An 18388-nucleotide genomic window follows, 5' to 3' on the forward strand; every position below is an offset into this window, starting at 1 on the left:
GTTTATGGTTGAGGCTGAAACACTCCACTTACTTAAAAGCTACCTGGACCTGCATCTGAAGTGCTGTAACCTGCAAGGCTATGGACAAGGTGCTAGAAAGTTTGGGTTAAAATGAGCGGCTGGTTTCTTATTTCTCTTTTTTGGTCAGTGACAGGTGGAGGCTAAGGAGAGATAGACAAAGATGTCATGGACAAAAGACAATGGGAGTGTTAATGGCAGTGGTGAAGACTAAAGAAGGTGTTGATAGTGGCACAAAGGTAAGAAAGCAGAACGTGTGAATAGCAGGGCAAGAGACATCACTCTGTGAAAGCAAAATATAGAAACAAGATACAGATGGCCCTGTATCTTGGGGAGGTGGGAGGTGCCATAACTGGGCTGGAGTTTATTAACATCAGCAGAAACAGACCCCAATGAACAGAGTTTATTGTCACATAGTCCTGTATGTGGTTAACATCAAAATTCAATCACTGTTGTTACTAATGAACTCGCTGGTGTTTCATCAGGCCAGGTGACTGAGTGAATCCCTTCCCACACTTGGAGCCGATGAAAGGTCTCCCTCCAGTGTGCACTCACTGGTGTGATAGCAGGCTGGATGACTGAGTGAATCCCTTCCCACAGTCAGAGCAGGTGAACGGCCTCTCTGCAGTGTAAAGTCGCTGGTGTATCAGCAGGATGGATGAGCGAGTGAATCCCTTCCCACAACCCATGCAGGTAAACGGTCTCTCCCCAGTGTGAGTGTGCTGGTGTACAGTGAGTTCATCTGATTGCCTGAATCTAGTACCACAGTGAGAGCAGCTGAATGGTCTCTCCCCAGTGTGAATGCGCCGGTGTGTCAGCAGGCTGGATGACTGAGTAAATCCCTTCCCACACTCAGAGCAGGTGAAGGGCCTCTCCCCAGTGTGAGTGCATTGATGTGTCAGCAGGTGTGAAGACGCAGGTGTGTCTTAAGGCTGGATAACTGATTGAATCCCTTTCCACACTCAGAGCAGGTGAACGGTCTCTCCCCAGTATGAACTTGCTGGTGTAACAGCAGGGCAGATGAATCAATGAATCCTTTCCCACAATCAGAGCAGGTGAACGACCTCTCCCCAGCGTGAACTCTCAGGTGTGTCACCAGATTGGATGACTGACTGAATCCCTTCCCACAGTCAGAACAGGTGAATGGTCTCTCCCCTGTGTGAACACGTCAATGAGTTTCCAGCCCAGATGGGAACAGGAATGTCTTCCCACAGACACCACATTTCCATAGTTTCCCCATGGTGAGGGTGTCCTTGTGTCTCTCCGGATTCAATGATCAGTTGAAGCCTTATCCACACAAAGAACATCTGTATGGTTCAAGGCATTCTTTTGTTTGCCAGTCACATTTGCAATTTGATGTTGTTGTATATTTCAGAGAGTCTCAAGTCAAGCCAGGGCATCAATAACAAATAGAAATATACTAATACTGAATGTTGAATATCGTAAAAAATTGCTGAGAAAAGTTTGTTGAATTTCGTCTTCTGAGGAAGAGAAGAGCGTTCCTAATGATTGAACAGAAAGGATTGCTGCCTGAGACATTTGCTGGACCGAGCCTTCTGCATTTTGAAATTCAAAACAAACTGAGGCACCAGGTGGAAACCAACAGTTCTCTTCCTGTAACAAGTAGCATGACCTCTCAGTTTAACCATTGGAATCCTCCAACATTCTGGTGGATCAGCACTGACCTGTTTCCTAAAGAAATATATATTCTGTAAAATTACATTCACAGAACAAAATTATATTAAACCAACTGAACGAAATGACCTATTTCAGCATGTGATCCTGGCAGGGCTCTGTTTAACTGTAGCAATCATTTCCTCTGTGATATAACACCCTCGCTTAACGGCTCATGGAGCAAATGTAATTAGATTGTGTAAATAACTGAGAAATAATGAGATGATTGATCAGAAAAATATGCACTTTTGTCAATTCGATATGAAATCAAGAGATAAGTAAATAATGTTCATATGCATAGCTCTGTCAGAAACACAAGTCTAAATCTTCATGGCATTGGGTGAGGGGAACAGTGTTAATTAAGGCAAACTGGGCATGGAATCTGCAGAAACTCCTTTTTCAAAAGGGAATGATGCAATTAATTGATATGCAAAAAAATAACAAGTTCACTAACAGAGAGAGGGAAACATATTAATTCGTTTGCTCTTTTAAAAAGCTGACAGAGACAGGATGATGGAAGGGCCATGCTGTTGTTCCATCTTATGATGACATTGTTATCTGAGTCTGTCTGCAGCATTCCAAGTTATAGCAGCTGAATTCCATTTCTCCAAACAAAGAGCCAGAGAGCTGCTCCGTGACAGCACACTTTAACATTCTGGATAGGCTGACAGCAGTCACGGCTGGACAATGTTTCTGTAGTGTAGTGGCTATTACGTTCGTCACACGCACAAAGTCCCCGGTTCGAAATCACACGGAAGCATTATCCAAGCTCGTTAATTTTGAGAGAAGAAAATTTACGTATGTCAGGGTTGGTGTTGAATGTTACCTGAATGTCGCGTGCTACAGGCATGGTGCTTTTGTTCTTACTGAGCCTTAAAACTAATACAGCAAAATCAGAAGCGCTGAAATTTCATGACACTCTCAGTCAAAATAGTTCGGATGAAGAGTCATACTGACTTGAAATGTCAACTGAATTCCTCTGTGCAATGGTGACAGGCCTGCTGAGTATTTCCAGCTATTTATATTTTCGAATAGAAGTAGATGTTTGTTTATTGACTCGGCACACAGTTTAGCAGTTCGCCCGAGCAGCAACAGAATTTAGTGGCTTTTCGATGCAGATTTACATCGTTACCCACCATCTCTAAGATGTCTCATAGTAAAGTGCGCTCATAAAGGCAGATGCAAGCGATGCTGTAATTTAACCAGAGGAAATGAGAGTTGGTATAGAATCACTCCTTTAAATAATCGGGCTTCAGAATAAAGTGTCAGGAAAAACGACCCAGGGAGATGTGGAAACCAAGGCGCAACGCAAATCTGCTGGCTTCCCTCCTGTCTTCTAAATGGACGCGATTTATGCGCCAGAAAGCTTCTCAGCTGGAACTAAGTGGGATCACATATAATGAATGCATCATTCTCAAAACTGTTTCACCAGGTGGAAACCAACAGTTGTCTTCCTGTAACAAGAGTCATGACTTCTCAGCCTAACCATTGGAATCCAGGGCTGTTAAACATTTTACTCTGTAATATCGCACCCTCGATTGAAGAGCTGTGGAGCAAAAGTAATAAGATTGTATAAAGCAACTCGGATATAATGATCAGAAAAAAATAACACGTTCGTAACTTTGATATGAGATCCATTGCATAATTACACCATGCTCATATGGTAAAGTATATGAGGAAACCAAGCCCAAACCGTCATGTCATCGGGTCAGGTCAGCCTTGTGAATTAAGGCAAACCAGGCATGGATTCTGTAGACTAACTTTTCAAAAGGGAATTGAGCAATTTAATGAAAGGGGGAAAATAACCAGGTTTATTAAAAGAGAGAAGCAAATTGTGATTAATAAGTTTGCTCGTTTAAAATGGGGGAATAGGTCGGATGATGGTAGGGCCTCTTATGCCTTTGCATGGATACATGGCACTGTGCCATTTTATTATTACATTGTTATATCAGTCTCGCTTCAATGTTCCTGATAAAAGCATCTGAATTCGATTTCTCTGCAACAGGGACCCAGGGTACTGCTGCGTTATAGCGCAATTTAACATTGCAGACAGGCTCATTGCTACCACGGCAGTTTCTGTAGCGTTGTGATTATCATGTTCGCCTAACACGCGAGAGGTTCCCAGCCCAAAACCGGGCAGAAGCATTATTAAAGCTTATTAATTATATAGTGAGAATGATAATTTGCATCGTTGAAGATTACCTCAATCTGCCATTTGCTTTCACCGAGGTCATAAAATGAATGCAGCACCATCAGACGTGCTGAGGTTTTCATGACACACTTGAGTGGAAATACAAGTTCATATTTCCATCGTCCCACATGTGAGCAGTTTGTTCAGTCAACAACAGAAATGAATGGGTCTTTTGATGCAGATAAACACAGTGACTCACCATGTCAAAGATGTCTCAAAGCAATGTGTGCTCCTAAAGACAGGCAAAGAGGGATCAATTATAATTAACGCATCATTCTCAAAGCTGTTCCCTGTAAAATTCTTTGATTTTGTTGAAATGCTGACTGTTGTGCTAAATCTCAAATCAGACCTGTTTCAAGTGCATTAACTGGTGTCTGGCATTCATTTGTTTGCCAGTCACATTTGCAATTCGATGTTGTTGTATATTTCAGAGAGTCTCAAGTCAAGGAAGGGAATCAATATCAAAAAGAATATTAAAACTGAATGTTGAATAATGGAAAATAATGCTAAGTCAAGTGTGTTGAATTTCATCTTCTGAGGAGGAGACGGGTGTTCCTAATGATTGAGCAGAAAGCATTGCTGCCTGAGACATTTGCTGGACCGAACCTTCTGCATTATGAAATTCAAAACAAACTGAGGCATCAGGTGGAAACCAACAGTTGTTTGCCTCTAACAAGAGTCATGACCTCTCAGCCTAACCATTGGAATCCTCCAAGCATTCTGGTAGATCAACACTGCTCTTTTTCCTAAACAAATATGTAAGATTTCATTCCCAGGACAAAATTATTTCAAACCAAATGACCAAAATGACCTATTACAGCATGTGATCCTGGCAGGGCTCCATTTAACTGTAACAATCATTTTCCTCTGTGATATAACACCCTCGATTAACGAGTCATGGAGCAAATGAAATCAGATTGCGTAAATAACTCAGAAATAATGAGATGTTTGATCAGAAAAGTAAGCACTTTCGTCAATTCGACATGAAATCAAGAGAAAAGGTAAATAATGTTCATATTCATAGCTATCTAGGGGACCCAGGTCTAAATCTTCATGGCATTGGGTGAGGGAAACAGTATTATTTAAGGCAAACTAGACATGGAATCTGCAGAAACTCCTTTTTCTAAAGGGAGTTGTGCAATTAATTGATATTCAGAAAAATAACAGGTTTATTAAAAGAGAGAAGGATACAGCGATTAATTGGTTTGCTCTTTAAAAAAGCTGACAGAGACAGGATGTTGGAAGGGCCATGGTATGGATACATGGTGTTATGCCATTTTATGATGACATTGTTATATGAGTCTGTCTGCAGCATTCCAAATTATAGCAGCTGAATCCAATTTCCCCCAAACAAAGAGTCAGAGAACTGCTGCAGGACAGCAAATTTTAACATTCCAGATAGGTTCACTGCCACCAAAACCATTCAATGTTTCTGTAGTGTAGTGGTTATCACGTTTACCTCACCCACGAAAAGGTGCTGGTTTGAAACCGGGCAGAAACATTATCCAAGCTTGCTAATTTTGTGAGGGGGGAAATTTGCGCAACTCAGATTTGTTGTTTAATGTTACCTGAATCTTGCATGCCTCCAGGCATAGTGCTTTTGCTCTTACCCGGGCCTTAAAATGAATGCAGCAAAATCAGAAACACTGAAATTTCATGACACGCTGAGTAGAAACAGATGTTCATTTTTTGACTCGGCACGCATTTTAGCAGTTTGCCCGATGAGCAACAGAATTTAGTGGGTTTCGATGCAGATTTACATCATTACTCACTGTCTCAAAGATGTCTCATACAATGATAAAAGCAAAATACTGTGGATGCTGGAAATCTAGAACAAAAAAAACCTGGAAAAACTCAGCAGGTCTGACAGCATCTGTGGAGAGGGATGCAGTTAACCTTTCGAGTCCGTATGACTCTTCATCAGAACAAAGGAAAAATCGAAAAGAGGTGAAATATAAGCTAGTTTGGTGTGTGTGTGTGTGTGTGTGTGTGTGTGTGTGTGTCGGGGGGGCGGGTTGGTGGGTGGCTGTTGGGGGTGATGGGACAGGTAGAGCTGGATAGAAGGCCAGTGGTAGGTGGAGATTGCCAAAAGATATCATAGACAAAAGGACAAAAAGTTGTTGATGGTGGTGATATTAGCTAACAAATGTGCTAATGGGGACATTAAGGGTAGAAAGCAGAACGAGCAAGGTACGGATAGCCCTAGTGGGGTGGGGTGAAGGGAAGGGATTGAAATAAGCTAAAAGGTAGAGATAAAACAATGGATGGAAATACATTTAATAGAAATAGGTGGGAAATGAAAAAATATGTATATAAGTTGTTGGAAAAAGGCGTATCGGAAAAGGGGTGGGATTGGAGGGGAAAGTTCATTATCAAAAATTGTTGAACTCAGTATTCAGTCCGGAAGGTTGTAAAGTGCCTAGTTGGAAGATGAGGTGCTGTTCCTCCAGTTTGCATTGAGCTTCACTGGAACATTGCACCAGGCCAAGGACAGACATATGGGCATGACAGCAGGATGGTGTGTTGAAATGGCAAGCGACACAGAGGTCTGGGTCATGCTTGCAGACAGACTGAAGGTGTTCCACAAAGCGGTCACCCAGTCTGCATTTGGTTTCTTCAATGTAGAGGAAACCGCATTGGGAGCAGTGAATGCAGTATACTAAATTGAGGGAAGTGCAAGTGAAATGCTGCTTCACTTGAAAGGAGTATTTCATACTAAAATGTGCTCATTCGGACAGGCGCAAGTGATGCTGTAATTGAACCAGAGGAAATGACAAAACCACTCATTTAAATAATCGGTCTTCAGAATAGAATATCAGGCAAAACGACTCAGGGAGATGTGGAAACTGAGACGCAGTGCAGATCTGCTGGCTTCCCTCCTGTTTTCTACATGGACGCGATTTATGTGCCAGAAAAATTCTCAGCTGGAACAAAGAGGTTTCAAATATCATGAACGAATCACTCTCAAAATAGTTCCCAGTAAAATTATTGCATTTTGTTTAAAAGCTGACTGTGCTCAATTCCAAATGAGCACCATATGATTTGCATTATCTGCTGACTGGCATTCTTCTATCTCTCAGTCATGTTCGCAATTCGAGGTTGGCGTATATTTCAGAGAGTCTCAATTCAAATGAAGGCATCAATAGCAGATAAAATATTAATATTAAATATAGAATAGCGGAACAAATACTAAGTAAGGTTTGTTCAATTTCATCTTCCAAGGATGAGAAGGATGTTCCTAATGATTGAGCAGAAAGCATTGCACCCGGAGACATTAGTTGGATGCACACTTCTACATTGAGAAATTCAAAACAAGCTGCGGCACCAGGGTGAAACCAACAGTTGCCTCCCTGCAACAAGACACATGGCCTCTCAGTCCAACCTCCAAACATTCTGGTAGCTCAGCACTGCCCTATTTGCTGCACAAATATTTATCTTCTGTAAGATTCCGGTCCAGGAACAAAAATTATTTCAAACCAAATGAAGTAAATGAACTAGTGAAGCACGTGCTCTTGCAGGGCCTTGTTAAACTCCGGAACAAACATTTTCCTCTGTAATATCACACCCTCGATTGAAGGGCTGTGGAGCAAAGGGAATAAGGTTGTAAAGATAGTAAGATTGAAAAAATGACACTTTCGTAAATTCGATATGAGGATCAATTGCATAATTACATCATGTTCATATGGTAAAGTATATTAGGAACCCAAGTCCAAATCGTCATGTGAACCTTGTGATTAAGGCAAACTAGGCATGGATTCTGCAGAAACTACTTTTTCAAAAGGGTATTGAGCAATTTAATGAAAGGGAGAAAAAAAAACAGGTTTATTAAAAGAGAGAAGCAATTTGTGACTAATTAGTTTGCTCGTTTAAAAAGGGGACAGAGGTCGCATGGTGGAAGAGCCTCTTATGCGATTATTTGAATACACGGTGCTCGGCCACTTTATGATTACATTGTTATGTCTGTCTTGCTGCAGCATTCCTGCTAATTGCAGCTGAATCCATTTCTCTACAACAGATACCCAGCTTGCTGCTGTTTTGCAGCGCAGTTTAACATTCCAGACAGGCTCAATGGAAACATGACAGTTTCTGTCGCATAGTGGTCATCACAGAGATAAAAACAAAAAACTGTGGATGCTGGAAATCCAAAACAAAACAGAATTACCTGGAAAAACTCAGCATTTCTGGCACGTTCGCCCAACACACGAAAGGGCCCCGGTTCAGTCAATAGTGAGGGTGATTTGTAAACTTACTTGAATGTCCTATGTTGCAGGCATGTTGCATTTGCTCTCACCGAGGTCATAAAACGAATGCAGCAAAATCAGACATGGTGCGATTTCATGACACACTTGAATAGAAATAAATGTTCGCATTTCACTGCACTCACATATTAGCAGTTTGTCCAGTCAACAACAGAAATGAATGCGTCTTTCAATACAGATTAACACAGTTACTCACTATGTCAAAGATGTCTCATAGTAATGTGTGTTCAGAACGACAGACAAAGAGGGATCAGATATAACTCTCAAATCTGTTTCCTGTAAAATTCTTTGATTTTGTTGAAATACTGACTGTTGTGCTAAATCTCAAATCAGACACATATCAAATGCATTACCTGGTGTCTGGCATTCTTTTGTTTGCCAGTCACGTTTGCAATTCGATGTTGTTGTACATTCCAGAGAGCTTCAAATCAACCGAGGGCATTAATATCAAAAAATATATATTAATACTGGATCTTGAATAACGTAAAAATGCTGCTGAGTAAAGTTTGTTGAATTTCGTCTTCTGAGGAGGAGGGCGTTCCTTATGATTGAGCAAAAAGTATTGCTGCCTGAGACATTTTCTGGACTGAGCTTTCTGCATTATGACATTCAAAACAACCAACAGTTGTCTCCCTGTAACAAGAGCCATGACCTCTCAGTCTAACCATTGGAATCCTCCAAGCATTCTGGTAGATCAACACTGCCTTTTTTCCTAAACAAATATGTATTCTGTAAAGATTTCATTCCCTGGACAAAATTATTTCAAACCAAACGAACAGAACGAACTATTTCAGCATGTGATCTTGGCAGGGCTCTGTCTAACTGTATCAATAATTTCTCTCGATTAACGGGTTGTAGAGCAAATACAATTAGATTGTGTAAATAACTCAGAAATAATGAGGTTTTGATCAGAAAAATGAGCACTTTCGTCAATTCGACATGAAATCAAGAGATAAGTAAATAATGTTCATATGCATAGTACGTAAGGAACATAAGTCTAAATCTTCATGGCATTGGGTGAGGGGAACAGTGGTAATTAAGGCAAGCTGGGCATGGAATCTGCAGAAACTCCTTCTTCCGAAGGGAATTATGCAATTAGTTGATATTCAGAAAAATAACAGGTTTGCTAAAAGAGAAAAGGAAACTGAGATTAATTCGTTTGCACTTTTAAAAAGCTGACAGAGACAGGATGATGGAAGGACCATGGTATGGATACATGGTGTTATGCCATTTTATGATGACATTGTTCTATGAGTCTGTCTGCAGCATTCCAGATTAAAGCAGCGGAGTTCCAATTCTCCCAGAGAGCTGCTGAGTGACAGCACAGTTTAAGCAGTCACACTTCAAACTGACAGAAACGGTTTGAAAACCTTCCCAATGTTTTATTGATTAAAACTCTAATATAAATGTCCCAGATCTTAAACATCTGTTTCATTATTTTATCCTATTTTACAGACCAAGTGATCGGTTGAATTTTGGGCACCGTAGATTTTCATGAGCTCTTTACTGAAATCTCGGTATTCCGAATTTAAAATGTGTCCTCTTGATGACTCTAAAAATGAAATACCTTCAGTTTCTTTCCGAATTTGTAACTGAGACAATCATGGACGGTATTTCTGGTTTCCTGATTGAAATTTTCGAGATAACTATCACTGTATTCTAATTGTAGCTTATAATTCCCCTGTAGTTTGAATTCCCTGTGTAAATAAATAACTTTTCTCATTCCTCATTCACAATTCTCCCCTTCCCTTTATGTTGAGCTCCTGTTTTCTCTTTCTGGTGTCTGTTACTATTGTACACACAGTTAGCAGCTCAGAGGGAATGTATTCTGTTCTGAATGTGATGCTCATATTCACTTCAGTTAACTTTAAAATAAACTGTTCTGTAAAATGTTCTCTGAAATTGTTAATAAATCATTAATGTGAAACGAACTATGGTTCTGATGAAATCCTTTCTCTAAGGCCCATTGACACCACTCCACTTTCCCTATTACACGGTTCCCCCTCTCCCCTCCCGCTACGCCCCTCCCCAACACCCCCAACCCCCACCCACCCGATCACCACCGCCCCCATTTCCAGACAGGTATTTTTCACTAGAGATAAAAACAAAAAAACTGTGGATGCTGGAAATCCAAAACAAAAACAGAATTACCTGGAAAATGAGGACTTGAAACATCAACTCTTTTCTTCTCCGCCGATGCTGCCAGACCTGCTGAGTTTTTCCAGGTAATTCTGTTTTTGTTTTTTTATTTTTCACCAGTCCTGTCTGGGATGTGGGGATGTGTTTGAATCGAAGACCAGTCAGTGAAAGAGTCATTCCGCCACCCAGTGACTCATTGGTGTTAATACATCTTTACCTCAGAGTGAGGGGAGCCTCAGTTCTCCTCCCTCCCAGAAAAATGATAGGGTCCCCCTTGTCCTCACTTATCACCCCACCAGCCTCCACATTCAATGGATCATCCTCCGCCATTTCCGCCAACTCCAGCATGATGCCACCACCAAACACATCTTCCCTTCACCCTCCCTATCGGCATTCTGTAGGGATCGTTCCCTCCGGGACACCCTGGTCCACTCCTCCATCACCCCCTACTCCTCAACCCCCTCCTATGGCACCTCCTCATGCCCACGCAAAAGATGTAACATCTGCCCCTTCACTTCCTCTCTCCTCACCGTCCAAGGGCCCAAACACTCCTTTCAAGTGAAGCAGCATTTTACTTGCATTTCCCCCAACTTAGTCAACTGCATTCGTTGCTCCCAATGTGGTCTCCTCTACATTGGAGAGACCAAACATAAACTGGGTGACCGCTTTGCAGAACACCTGCGGTCTGTCCGCAAGAATGACCCAAACCTCCCTGGGGCTTGCCATTTTAACACTCCACCCTGCTCTCTTGCCCACATGTCCATCCTTGGCTTGCTGCATTGTTCCAGTGAAGCCCAATGCAAACTGGAGGAACAACACCTCATCTTCCGACTAGGCACTTTACAGCCTTCCAGATGGAATATTGAATTCAACAACTTTAGGTCTTGAGCTCCCTCCTCCATCCCCACCCCCTTTCTGTTTCCCCCTTCCTTTTGTTTTTTCCAATAAATTATATAGATTTTTCTTTTCCCACCTATTTCCATTATTTTTAAATATTGTTAAATCTTTTATGCTCCCCCCACCCCCACTAGAGCTATACCTTGTGCGCCAACCATCCATTCTTAATTAGCACATTCGTTTAGATAATGTCACCTACTTTAACACCTATGTGTTCTTTTGTTCTGTTGTCTGTGACATCTTTTGATGATCTGTTTCTATCACTGCTTGTTTGTCCCTACAACCACACCAACCCCCTCCATTTCTCTCCCTCCACCCAACCCCCCCCCTCCCCCCCCCCAACACACACACACACACACACACACACACACACACACCTTAAACTTGCTTATATTTCAACTCTTTCTTGGATTCACTCAAGTTCTGTCGAAGGGTCATGAGGACTCGAAATGTCAACTCTTTTCTTCTCCGCCGATGCTGCCAGACCTGCTGAGTTTTTCCAGGTAATTCTGTTTTTGATTTGGAGCCTCAGTCATATCCTGGTCTGTCAGCTAATTGTAAACAGTAGGACTTTGCTTCATCAGAGGCCGATACAGGGCAGTACGTGGAGAAAGAAAGCTTCCTTTACACTGTCACATCAAGCACTCCCAGGGTCTGTGCAGCAGGGGTTAGATAGAGAATAAAAGTTTTTTTCTCTTTATCCTTTAATGAAATGTAGGTTTCACTGGCAAGGCTGCCCCGAACAGCCAGGCTTCTGAGGCCATTTCAGAGGGCAGTGAAGTCACATTGCAGTGGACCTGGAATCACATATTGGCCAGGCTGGGTAAAAGTGGCAGATTTCCTTCACTAAAGGACAGTAGTGAAGCAGTTGGGTTTTTACGACAATTGGTGATAGTTGCCATTACTAAGTCCAGTTTTCAATTCCAGATTTTATTAATTGAATTCACATGCCAGCAGCTGCTGTGTTGGGATTTGAACCTAAGCCCCCAGAGCATTCACCTGGACTCTCTGTACCTTGTCTAATTAAACACTCACAAGGCAGAGACGTCACAGTCCACCTTCTCAAGACAATTAGGGATGGGCAATAAATGCTGACCCAGACAACCACTCCCATATCGCATAAATGAATAACAAGGAATACACATATATTGCACACAGAACATTTGGTAGAAACCCAGGGACGATTCCGAGAGGCTGGGACTGATCTGACACAGACACGTTTTTAAGCAGTAATTCTGCAAATTATTACCACAGTTTGGGGTTTAATAGGAACACCAGGTAGCACAATCCTGGAAATTACCATGCCCTGCGGCCTGCCTGATGCAACAAACAACTGAAATCACAGAACATCACCCCAGGGATCCTCTCTCCCTGCACCACTCCCTCTGTGACCATTCTCCTGAACTCACTGACCATCACCCCATGAATCCTCTCTCCCTGCTCCATTCCCCCTGATACCATCTTCCTGAACTCACTGAACATCACCCCAGGGATCCTCTCTCCCTGCTCCATTCCCCCTGATACCATCTCCCTGAACTCACTGAACATCACCCCAGGGATCCTCTCTCCCTGCTCCATTCCCTGTGTGACCATCCTCCTGAACTCACTGAACATCACCCCAGGGATTCTCTCTCCCTGCCCCATTCCCTGTGTGACCATCCTCCTGAACTTACTGAACTTCACCCCAGGGATCCTCTCTCCCTGCTCCATTCCCACTGATATCATCCCCCTGTGAGCACTGACCATCAACCCAGGGATTTAGCTGCATCTCCTCAGAGACCCCTTCATTCCACCACCTCCCCCACTCCACCACCACCTCCTGAACTCACTGAACATCACCCCAGGGATTCCACCCCATCACCACCACACCCCCACCCCAACCCCACGCCCCCCACCATCACCAAACCACCCCCCCCCACCCTCACCCCACCCCACCACCACCCCCCGTCACGGGAATATCAACAGAGATTTCTGGTCAGACCCCAATATCTTCCAACGTTTTCCTTCTGATGCAGAGAGCCGTTTTTCCTTTAAAATCCTAGAGTTCAGGCGCTTGTTGATGAACACTGTAACATTAAGGGAGGGAAAAATTGCTGGCCCACCTGAAGGGTTTGGAATGATCTTTAAGAAAGGGTTGTGTTAGTGTTTAATCTGTTCCTCTGTCCCAGTTTCTCTCCCACTCTCTACCACTCGACTGTTCAAGACATCTCTCCCCTCTATGCTGCATTTATCTTTAACCTCTATTACTGCGCTTCCCAGTTTCTCGGTCCTTTCTCCCGTCTCGGACATTCTCAGTAGGCGCACGGCACCTTTAAAGTGCCAAGGGGTCACAGTCCTGAATCAGGATCACAGGCGGCTCAAACTTCACTGCTCAGCAGAGACTGGAGATAGCCCATGATCTCCCGCACCTGAACCAATCACAGCCCAATGGTGTGCGGAAAGCATTGTGTCGTCATCCACTTACAGGCCAATTGGCGTCAGTCATGTTTGTGTGACGTCGCACCTTGCTCATATCTGCAGTTAATTGAAAATAAAAATGACGTCAGTTCTTTTCAGAACAATCAGTCAACCTGACCGCTCATTGGACCATGAAATGCAATGATTCCGAGAGTCCAATATTTAATCTTCTGTTCCATAACAGCGTCAGTTTATGACGCTGGTTATAAATGTAGCATCATGTGCGATGCAATGTCATGCCAGAGTAAAGTTTCCTTTAATCCCCAGCTGAGCTGTCCTAGCAGATGATGTCGGCCAGGCGGACCAAATCCACAAAGGAAACGTGGCCACGCTATCACAACGGTTATACAATTTGTATTCATTACGAGAAGATTTGTGCACTGAATTCAGAAGTAATGAGTCCACTAACACCTTTATAGATTTTAAAACTAAGCTAAAAATTTATTGACAACAGGAATGATTTCAAGCACGTGCATAAGATTTCAGTTACTTAATACTATAACAGATCCCAAAATCCCTAATTAACCTCACTCCAAACTATACACCCTCTTTAGGACAGCAGTCCAAAATAGCTTTCAAATTTAAATAGCAAGCAAGCAAATTTACCACAGCACCTACTCGACAGTGGAATTCCAAAGGCTATCCTCCACCTTTGGTTACTGGACACAGCAGGCATCTGCTAAAGTGGCTGGTGGCTTCCCCAAGGTTGTTTTGCACGGTCCTATTAGATCTTACATGGCCCTCCAACATAGCCTTCCATTCCTCTTCATATATGTTTCTCTCTCTTTAATCTGTAAATTCCATTGTTCTTTGTGTCTTTGGAAATTTACTTTTCCCATGATACAAAAATTTTTCATGTTGCTAACGTGGTCAGTACCTTTGGGAAAATAAACACACTATTTGGCCTTTCTTATCTTCCTTCACTTACCTAAAAATGCGAATTTCCTTCACACTATACGTGCTAAGACCTCAGCCATGTTTACTCAATAGCATTTAAAATACCTTTTGCCCCTAATGTTTTTTGATAATTTGAAGCTTGCAGTCTATCTGGCCCTAATTCAATTAAATCACACAGACAGAACCATACACTCACCACCATAAACCTACTTTACAATAAACCACAATAACATAATGAAAAGATCTGTTAGTTTCATGGCACGGCTCTGACCTGTGACACTGATGAACTGCCTGCTCTGTAGGTTTAGTCAAAAGTAGAGCCCTTGAGCGACTCCAGGTGGCATTCTGTCTGTGAAATATCGACTCTAAATGAAAATATTCACGAATATCTCTGGATTGTCATTATGGCAAATTAAAATGTTTTTATTGTGTTGATTGTATTATTATTGTAACTGTTTCCCTTTTTGTACCGTTTCTTTATATTCATTCTGAGATTATTTTAATACCAGTTATCTTGATACCAGTTGTGTAACTTCCACAGATTAAATGGAACTTCACACGGTGCAATGGTGTGCTCCAGTTCTCTTAATATATTCAGAGAATGAATTTCTATTCGCAGCTTTCAATCCTATATTTCTCATAAATTGGATGTGTGTACACAGTTGAACTATTTTCATTCTCATTGTGTTTGAAATTAATATTGAAACGCCTGTTTGTGTGAGAACATACTGGACAACAGATGGCTGACAAAGTTTGGGGAATATTTTCATCAGATCAAAGCGCACAATCCGGAACTGTGACGGCAATGGAAGTAGGAAGGGAGGAGGGTGAGGAAGAGACTTTTGTCATTGCAGGATGATGTCAAACCACCAAGTTTTCAGTTAATATCGGAACACACTCACAACTTATGCCACAAAGACGAGGTGCAGCAAAGGAATCAAGGGCTTGGAAATTGGTGTTGAGGCCCAGGATCCTCCGTGATCTTATGAAGTAGTTTAGTAAGTTTGAGGGGCCTTTTGGCAGACTACTGGTCCGATTTCTTATGTTCTCATTCAGTGCCGATGCCAGTCAGGACGATGACTAACTGTACGAACTGTGGTAGTGTGGCCGAGCGGTCCAAGGTGCTGAAATTAACTTCCAGTCTTTAATGAGACGTGGGTTCGAATGCCACCATTATCAACCGATTATTGTGGGGACTTCGTGCAAATCGCTTCCGGCGGAGGGGAGGCTGCTAAAATTTATAGCAGGAAAGTGAGCGGTGTTTCCGATTGGTCGGAATTCCGAGGAGAGAAATTGTGAATTTTTAATTACAGGGCGACTGGGAAAAGGCCGGCATTGTGAGACAAGTTGAGTTGCTCTTCCAAAGAGCCAACAAGAACATGACGGGCCGAATGATCTCCTTCTCTTCCGTAATCATTCTGTGATTTTATATGACCCCTATTGGTGAGCACACAGGTTCTGCAGGCGAAAGCGGAGTGGATAAGGTGATGGATTGTTCCCACCAAGGGTCCCATCCAGCCGACTACACTTCTCCTCATTCCCGATTTTAACCAGGCGTCTACAGATGCAGGACTAATTATCTGTTCAATGGAATAAAAAAGACAGCCAAACACTTTGGTTTTTTTCCTAGTGCCGCTCATCTACAAGCATTTACGGAATTTGCTGTCGGATTTGTGAAAACAAAACTGAGCCAATTTGGTGATATCTTTGTTTTCTGAGTGTTTGCCTGTCCTTGGGTCTCTCACTCTCGGTCTCATATGTATGTGTGTGTTCCTGTGTGAGTGTCAATGCGCTTCGGTTCCCCACTTTTACCAATCAAAACTTTATTTATATTAGTTGGGTAGCTTCATACTAAAATCGGACAGACAAAAAAGAGCAGCTTTAAAACATGCAAGAGTAGAATTCCGGCTCTATTTGTTTTTGAATGGAGACTGCTCAGCGCTTAAGTGCCCGTATGTTACAAAGTGGGGGATAATTGACATTGACACTGAGCAACATTAAATCAGACAGAAACCGAGTCCTTGTGGTGAATGAGTTAAGGCAATGGACACACCGAGAGAATGAATTTGTAAATACAAATAGTCCAAACTGAAATCCCTCAGACCTTAGGAACTGTTTCTCCTGCGGTCATACCTCAGAAGGAACAGGTAAATTAAAGTTCAATCCCAAATGTTATAATCACCTGGAAAGGCTGAACAGTCTGAAGCTCTTTACTCTAGAAAAGGGAAGGCTGAACGCTGGCCTTATAGAAATGGAATGCTTAGTCCCTGTTTTGTCAAGGAATCTGATGAATCTGATCAAACAAATACTGAAAAGCTTAGAAACATAGAATGAGATGTTTACATTGAGGTGTAGTTCTTAAGATCACTTTTTGTCATTTGCTGCATCAGCATTTTTGTCGAACTGTCTCTCTGTGTCATTAAATTACAACACTGACTACACTTCAAAAGCATTCCATCGGCTGTACAGCACTTTCTGTTGCCCTGAGTTCGTGAAAGGCTCTGTTTAAACGCAAGTCTTTTATTCTTTTCGGTCTTTCAATCTAAGTTAACAACCATATGGAATGGTAAAGTTTATCTGTTCCTTTCAGTGTCGAGCCAAGTCTCTGTCTCTATCTGCCTCCGTATATCTGCTTTCGCCCTCACGGTCTCTCTGTCTCGGTCTCCTTTACCTCTTTGCAAAGTGTGAAATCCTGAGACAGTTTGAGAGTGTTCATGGTGAGAGGTTGTTTTCCCTCTGGCTGGAGCGTCTAGAATTGGGCTCACCTTCTTGCGGATAATGTGTCAGCCATTTAGGGCTGAGATGAGGAGACATTTCTTCACTCAAAGGGTTGTGAATCTTTGGAGTACTGTAGTCCAGACATCTGCAGATCCTCAATCGGCGAGTACATTGAAGGTTAAGATGGATAGATTTTTCGATTCTAAGGAAATAAAGGGTTAGCGCGATGGGGTGGAAAATTTGAATCGCGGCTGGGGATCCGCCATGATGTAAACAAGTGGCAGAGCCGATTCGAGGCGCCTGAAGGCCGCTTCCTGCTCTTGTCCTTACTTGGTATTTCGATTGAAATATAGACAGTAAGGTAAAAAGCGTCTATTATGTTATTGTGGCCGAGGGGTCTAAAATGCTATAGTAAACGCACCATTTCGTTGGGGGCGTGGCTTCGAATCCCACAGCCCCAATGAGCTAGTGTTTGCGCAGTGTCACAAAATCTTTAGACGGGGAAACTTAAGTTGAAGTGTGCTGTGTTTTATTTTGATGGGAAGAACAAGGAGAGGCAATACAAATATGAATTTCTGTGGGGGAAAAGGAGCCTGTGTGGAACCAGCTGATTGGCTCTTCCAGAGAACTGGCACGAACATGTCGGGGCGAATGTCTTCCTGCTCTGCTGTAGCCACCTATCATTTTATATGAACGCTGTGAGCATGCTCGTAGTCGTGGCCGAGTGGTTAAGGCGATGGATTCGAAATCCATTGGGGTTTTCCCACGTAGGTTCGAATCCTACCGCCTACGTTTCCTCATTATTCCCGATTTCAACCAGAATAAATTATTGGTAAATTGTAGAAAATAAACTCTTCCGCGTTTTCCTATTTCCGTTCATCTGCCACATCTCAAGGAGTGTGGACATCTCAGAAGGTTTTGGGGTTCTGGGAGACTAAAGAGAAAGAGAGGGGCAAGGACATGGAGGGATTTGAAAACAAGCAGGAGAATTTTAAACTAAAGATAGTACTTGTCCAGGAGCCAATGTAGGTCAGAAAGCACAGGGGTGATAGGGGAATGGGACTTGCTGCGAGTTCAGACACTGGCAGCAGAGTTTTGAATGACCTCAAGTTTACAGAGGGTAGAATGTCCACTCACA

General features: G+C 42.6%; 1 non-coding gene across 1 annotated transcript; it reads left to right on the forward strand.

Annotated features, from left to right (window-relative positions):
- Positions 1-17960: 17960 nt before the first annotated feature.
- trnas-cga lies at positions 17961-18042 on the forward strand. The gene has a single exon. It is a non-coding gene; the product is annotated as a tRNA-Ser (tRNA).
- The last annotated feature ends 346 nt before the right edge of the window (positions 18043-18388 follow it).

Source organism: Carcharodon carcharias, chromosome 27 (genome assembly GCF_017639515.1).
Source record: "Carcharodon carcharias isolate sCarCar2 chromosome 27, sCarCar2.pri, whole genome shotgun sequence".
Lineage (NCBI taxonomy): Eukaryota > Metazoa > Chordata > Chondrichthyes > Lamniformes > Lamnidae > Carcharodon > Carcharodon carcharias.